The 7306-nt window shown below is 37.5% G+C and overlaps 1 protein-coding gene across 7 annotated transcripts in view; it reads right to left on the reverse strand.

The window, feature by feature from the left end:
- Nucleotides 1-6145, reverse strand: part of LOC133571015 (band 4.1-like protein 1) — a 252318-nt gene extending 246173 nt beyond the window's left edge. For 4 of the 7 annotated variants that reach the window (XM_061923965.1, XM_061923963.1, XM_061923967.1 and 1 more), the window contains exons 1-2: nt 5954-6145; nt 5712-5859 (exon numbers count right to left, since the gene is read on the reverse strand). The gene's annotated coding sequence lies outside the window, so the exon portion shown is untranslated. The remainder of the gene's footprint in view (nt 1-5711; nt 5860-5953) is intronic. The other 3 variants (XM_061923970.1, XM_061923969.1, XM_061923964.1) reach the window with 2 other exon arrangements.
- Nucleotides 6146-7306: the final 1161 nt, after the last annotated feature.

Consider the following 7306-nt stretch of genomic DNA (forward strand, 5'->3'; position numbering starts at 1 on the left):
ACAGAAGGGCCCGGGGCACACTCAAATATTAATACTAAATTAGTAATCCTACTCTTGATTTTGTGTTCAATAATAATATCAAACTACTATTTGTTTACCTTGTCAAATGATATTAAACAGAAAGATTATTATTTATTTAACAGAAGTTACTCACGAAAAATAAATGTGCATACAAATGTGTTGTGCCTAAATAAAGAACAAAAAAGTAAAATCAGAATCAGAATAAAACGATTCTGATTCTGATTTATGTTCATTTGCACTTTATATTTATTGACAGTTTAGTTAAGAAACATTCATTATTACTTTTTTGTTCTTTATTTAAGCACAACTAAAAAAAATGAATTACATTTTTTTTTTTAAAGTTAAAAAAAATAAAATTAAAATAAATAAATAAATAAAGCTTCACCACTCAGGTCATAATGTTTGCGCTTCAGAAACTTCTCTATGACTTTAGCTGCAGACTTCTTCTGTTTGTTTGATATTGTCATTACTGCCACAGGTGGTGGAAAAGTGTATTACAACTGAGTACCGTTGCGGCCCATACGGACAACAGCTGAGAATCACATACTTTTCGGCGGCCCAACAGTGGGCCCTGGCCCTATGGTCAAGAAACACTGATCAATACGATTAGTAGAGGTGGGTGAAATAATACATTTTTAGATGTATCGCAATTCGGACTTTGACGATTATAAAATCGATTAGTAAACGTCACGACCTTGATTTGACCGTTGAAACCAGTATTCTACAACACAAATACAACGTTGAAACAAAACACTTTTTGACAACGTTTAATCAATGTCGTGTTCTGATGTTGATTTGACCATTTAATTTTTGGTCATTTCCCAACCAATATTCTACGACACAAATACAACGTTGAAACAACATGCTTTTTGACAACGTTTAATCCATGTTGGGTTCTGACCTTGATTTGACCAATGAAACCAATATTCTACAACACAAAACGTTTAAACAACATACTTTTGACGACGTTTAATCAATGTCGGGTTCTGACCTTGATTTGACCATTGAAAACAATATTGTACAACACAAATACAACGTTGAAACAACATACATTTTGACAACGTTTAATCAATGTTGGGTTCTGACCTTGATTTGACCATTGAAACCAATATTCTACAACACAAATACAACGTTGAAACAACATACTTTTTGACGACGTTTAATCAATGTCGGGTTCTGACCTTGATTTGACCATTGAAACCAATATTCTACAACACAAATACAACGTTGAAACAACATGCTTTTTGACAACGTTTAATCAATGTTGGGTTCTGACCTTGATTTGACCAATGAAACCAATATTCTACAACACAAATACAACGTTTAAACAACATACTTTTGACGACGTTTAATCAATGTCGGGTTCTGACCTTGATTTGACCATTGAAAACAATATTGTACAACACAAATACAACGTTGAAACAACATACATTTTGACAACGTTTAATCAATGTTGGGTTCTGACCTTGATTTGACCATTGAAACCAATATTTTACAACACAAATACAACGTTGGAACAACATACTTTTTGACGACGTTTAATCAATGTCGGGTTCTGACCTTGATTTGACCATTGAAACCAATATTCTACAACACAAATACAACGTTGAAACAACATACGTTTTGACAACGTTTAATCAATGTTGGGTTCTGACCTTGATTTGACCATTGAAACCAATATTTTACAACACAAATACAACGTTGGAACAACATACTTTTTGACGACGTTTAATCAATGTTGGGTTTTGACCATTGAAACCAATATTTTACAACACAAATACAATGTTGAAACAACATACATTTTGACAACATTTAATCAATGTTGGGTTCTGACCTTGATTTGACCATTGAAACCAATATTCTACAACACAAATACAACGTTGAAACAACATGCTTTTTGACGACGTTTAATCAATGTTGGGTTCTGACCTTGATTTGACCATTGAAACCAATATTCTACAACACAAATACAACGTTGAAACAACATGCTTTTTGACAACGTTTAATCAATGTTGGGTTCTGACCTTGATTTGACCAATGAAACCAATATTCTACAACACAAATACAACGTTTAAACAACATACTTTTGACGACGTTTAATCAATGTCGGGTTCTGACCTTGATTTGACCGTTGAAAACAATATTCTACAACACAAATACAACGTTGAAACAACATACATTTTGACAACGTTTAATCAATGTTGGGTTCTGACCTTGATTTGACCATTGAAACCAATATTCTACAACACAAATACAACGTTGAAACAACATGCTTTTTGACGCCGTTTAATCAACGTCGGGTTCTGACGTTGATTTGACCATTGAATTTTTGGTCATTTCCCAAACAATGTTATACAATACAATCAATCAATCAATCAATGTTTACTTATATAGCCCTAAATCACGAGTGTCTCAAAGGGCTGCACAAGCCACAACGACATCCTTGGCTCAGATCCCACATTAGGGCAAGAAAAAACTCAACCCAATGGGATGACAATGAGAAACCTTGGAGGGCGACCGGTGCAATGGACAAACAACAATACAAATCACAATACAAATCTACATTATTCTACAATCCAAACAACATGCTTTTTGACGACGTTTATTCAATGTCAGGCTGTGACGTTGATTTGACCATTGAAATGTGGTAATTTCCCAACCAACAACGTGGATCCAACGTTAGACATCAACGTTGTCTCAAATTACAAACACAACTATTTTGCAACGTTGTTTCAAAGTCCGTTTTAAAGGACACGTATGTATAATCAACGTTGTATCAATGTCTTGTGCTTGCCGGGTATTCATCTCACTATCTCACTACTTTATTCGGATAACTTTATTATTTATGCGGCGAACTGTACAAATTGAGAACAGAAAGTGAATCGAATGTGCTAGTACCGTATTTTTCGGAGTATAAGTCGCACCGGAGTATAAGTCGCACCTGCCGAAAACGCATAATAAAGAAGGAAAAAAACATATAGAAGTCGCACTGGAGTTTAAGTCGCATTTTTGGGTGAAATGTATTTGATAAAACCCAACACCAAGAATAGACATTTGAAAGGCAATTTAAAATAAATAAAGAATAGTGAACAACAGGCTGAATAAGTGTACGTTATATGAGGCATAAATAACCAACTGAGAACGTGTCTGGTATGTTAACGTAACATATTATGGTAAGAGTCATTCAAATAACTATAACATATAGAACATGCTATACGTTTACCAAACAATCTGTCACTCCTAATCACTAAATCCCATGAAATCTTATACGTCTAGTCTCTTACGTGAATGAGATAAATAATATTATTTGATATTTTACGGTAATGTGTTCATAATTTCACACATAAGTCGCTCCTGAGTATAAGTCGCACCCCCGGCCAAACTATGAAAAAAACTGCGACTTATAGTCCGAAAAATACGGCAATTGTTATGAAATGGAAAAGGGGTAGGATTACAAATACAAACCCCGTTTCCATATGAGTTGGGAAATTGTGTTAGATGTAAATATAAACGGAATACAATGATTTGCAAATCATTTTCAACCCATATTCAGTTGAATATGCTATAAAGACAACATATTTGATGTTCAAACTGATAAACATTTTTTTTTTTTGCAAATAATCATTAACTTTAGAATTTGATGCCAGCAACACGTGACAAAGAAGTTGGGAAAGGTGGCAATAAATACTGATAAAGTTGAGGAATGCTCATCAAACACTTATTTGGAACATCCCACAAATTGGGAACAGGTGGGTGCCATGATTGGGTATAAAAGTAGATTCCATGAAATGCTCAGTCATTCACAAACAAGGATGGGGCGAGGGTCACTACTTTGTCAACAAATGCGTGAGCAAATTGTTGAACAGTTTAAGAAAAACCTTTCTCAACCAGCTATTGCAAGGAATTTAGGGATTTCACCATCTACGGTCCGTAATATCATCTTAGGGTTCAGAGAATCTGGAGAAATCACTGCACGTAAGCAGCTAAACCCGTGACCTTCGATCCCTCAGGCTGTACTGCATCAACAAGCTACATCAGTGTGTAAAGGATATCACCACATGGGCTCAGGAACACTTCAGAAACCCACTATCAGTAACTACAGTTGGTCGCTACATCTGTAAGTGCAAGTTAAAACTCTCCTATGCAAGGCGAAAACAGTTTATCAACAACACCCAGAAATGCAGTCGGCTTCGCTGGGCCTGAGCTCATCTAAGATGGACTGATACAAAGTGGAAACGTGTTCTGTGGTCTGACGAGTCCACATTTCAAATTGTTTTTGGAAACTGTGGCCGTCGTGTCCTCCGAACCAAAGAGGAAAAGAACCATCCGGATTGTTATAGGCGCAAAGTTGAAAAGCCAGCATCTGTGATGGTAAAGGGGTGTATTAGTGCCCAAGACATGGGTAACTTACACATCTGTGAAGGCGCCATTAATGCTGAAAGGTACATACAGGTTTTGGAACAACATATGTTGCCATCCAATCAACGTTACCATGCTTATTTCAGTAAGACAATGCCAAGCCACGTGTTACATCAACGTGGCTTCATAGTAAAAGAGTGCGGGTACTAGACTGGCCTGCCTGTAGTCCAGACCTGTCTCCCATTGAAAATGTGTGGTGCATTATGAAGCCTAGAATACCACAACAGAGACCCCGGACTGTTGAACAACTTAAGCTGTACATCAAGCAAGAATGGGAAAGAATTCCACCTGAGAAGCTTAAAAAATGTGTCTCCTCAGTTCCCAAACGTTCACTGAGTGTTGTTAAAAGGAAAGGCCATGTAACACAGTGGTGAACATGCCTTTGGCACATGTTGCAGCCATGAAATTCTAAATGAATGATTATTTGCAAAAAATAAATAAAGTTTATCAGTTTGAACATCAAATATCTTGTCTTTGTAGTGCATTCAACTGAAAATGGGTTGAAAAGGATTTGCAAATCATTGTATTCCGTTTATATTTACATCTAACACAATTTCCCAACTCATATGGAAACGGGGTTTGTAAGCTTTGCTTCGTCCTACTCCTTTTCGAACACGTTGAAGAGACGATTTGGAAACGGCGGCGTACCACGTCGTTCGAAACGAACCTAAACGATAAACCTTAGGCACAAAATCCTACCCCCGGACTCAAGTGCTTGCATGTCACACATGTACCTGTCGCAGCATGCTAGGGGAAAAAACAGTCAATGCATTTTCCCCTGTGAAATGTTGGTCTCTACAGTGTGCAGGTTATATTTCCCTGTTGCAGTGTGTGTGTGTGTGAGTGTGTGTGAGTGTGTGTAATTACAAGTGGGTGTGTTTGACAGGCTTGGGCACACACTGAAACAGCTGATCAGTGAGGCTTGCACACAACTTGTGACATAAGCAGCCAAGAATGAGCAATGACAATACACAAGTAAGACGCTCCAATTTGCGCCTTTTCATGCACTTAACCGCCAAAAATAAATAATAAAAAAAATCCTTCCACTATGTCATTCCTCCTCTGCTTATTAAAAAGTCCATACATGTCAGTGACGTCACCCACTATGGCCAAAAAGCAGCGTAGCCATTTTTATTCATTAGCAACGCAACACAACACAACAAAACACCGCAATTGTTCGGGAATAGGAATAACTGACGTTCGAATTAGAGATTTGACATTCAAAAAGGACAAAAAAAATAATAAAAAGAAAGGAATATTAGCCGACGTACCGTGTTAGATGAGACATCCAGGAGGGCAGCGTCGGTGTTTGAGTCAATCCTCCGCCTTTATTCCCCGGGTAGGACAGAAAGTGTGTGTGTGTTTTGCCGGTTCACATGAGAGAGGGAGCGGAGGAGGAGAGAAAAAGAGGGAGGGACGCTGTCAAAGAGGTAAAAAAAAAAAAGACATATATATATATATATATATAAGACACACAATGCCTCACTCCATCTTCCCACCAGGAAATACTCACATTTTCATTCAAACGAGCTGCCGTCGTCCCTCCCGTTTTCACATCGATATTTTATTTTATTATAATTTTTTTTTTACTCAGCCGTCACATTTTACGTAACTTGGCCCTCTTTTTTTTATTGGAAAATATTCCAAACTACATCAAAAGGGCTGCTGTTTAATTTCGCGCTATGTCGTCAGCACTTTCGCCTTCATTGCGTCACTGAGTCTCACGTCGAGGGTGGGCGGGTCGATACAAATAGCGACCAGGGTCGAGACCGAGGGGGGTATTGATATTGGTCGATACTACATCGATATTTATCAGTTCTCTTATTTTCACAAAAGTGCACGTTTTTGATTGATTTGACCAGAGGTGGGTAGAGTAGCCAGAAATTGTACTCAAGTAAGAGTACTGTTACTTTAGAGATTTATTACTCAAGTAAAAGTAAGGAGTAGTCACCCAAATATTTACTTGAGTAAAAGTAAAAAGTATGTTGTGAAAAAACTACTCAAGAACTGAGTAACTGATGAGTAACATACACACTCATATATATATATATATATATATATATATATATATATATATATATATATATATATATATATATATATATATATATGTATGTGTGGGAAAAAAATCACAGGACTATTTCATCTCTACAGGCCTGTTTCATGAGGGGGGGTACCCTCAATCATCAGGAGATTTTAATGGGAGCATTCACATACCATGGTTTATATAGGGCACAGAGTGGGTGGGTACAGGCTGGCGTAGGGGCGTGGTGATTGGCTCATGTGTTACCTAGGAGGTGTTTCCGTCTGTGGCGGCATGCTGTTACAATTACGCTGCGCTTGTTGAGGGATGACAGGTCTGGACGGTAAATAATAAACAGTTTCTCTTTCAAGCATAGGTTGCATCTTTTATTACCACTATTGTAAGGTGTGCTGGATGCAAAAATTTGCCATGTTATTGAATATTCAACATTATTGTCTTTGAGGTCCCAAATGTGTTTGCTGAGTTCTGTGGTATTCCGCAGGTTTTGGTTCCTGAAAGAAGCCTTGTGATTGTTCCATCTGGTTTTGAATTCTCCCTCGGTTAATCCTACATATGTGTCGGATGTGTTGATGTCCTTGCGTATTACCTTAGATTGGTAGACAACTGATGTTTGTAAGCACCCCCCGTTGAGAGGGCAATCAGGTTTCTTTCGACAGTTACAGCCTTTGTTGGTTTTGGAGTCGCTCTGTCCGGGGGCCGACGGCTCATTTGCAATTGTTTTGTTGTGGTTTGAGATGATTTGTCGTATATTGTTCATACAGCTGTAGCTCAATTTAATGTTGTTCTTGTTGAATACTTTTCTTAGGGTGCTGTCTTTGGGAA

The sequence above is a fragment of the Nerophis lumbriciformis genome, linkage group LG28, assembly GCF_033978685.3.
Source record: "Nerophis lumbriciformis linkage group LG28, RoL_Nlum_v2.1, whole genome shotgun sequence".
NCBI lineage: Eukaryota > Metazoa > Chordata > Actinopteri > Syngnathiformes > Syngnathidae > Nerophis > Nerophis lumbriciformis.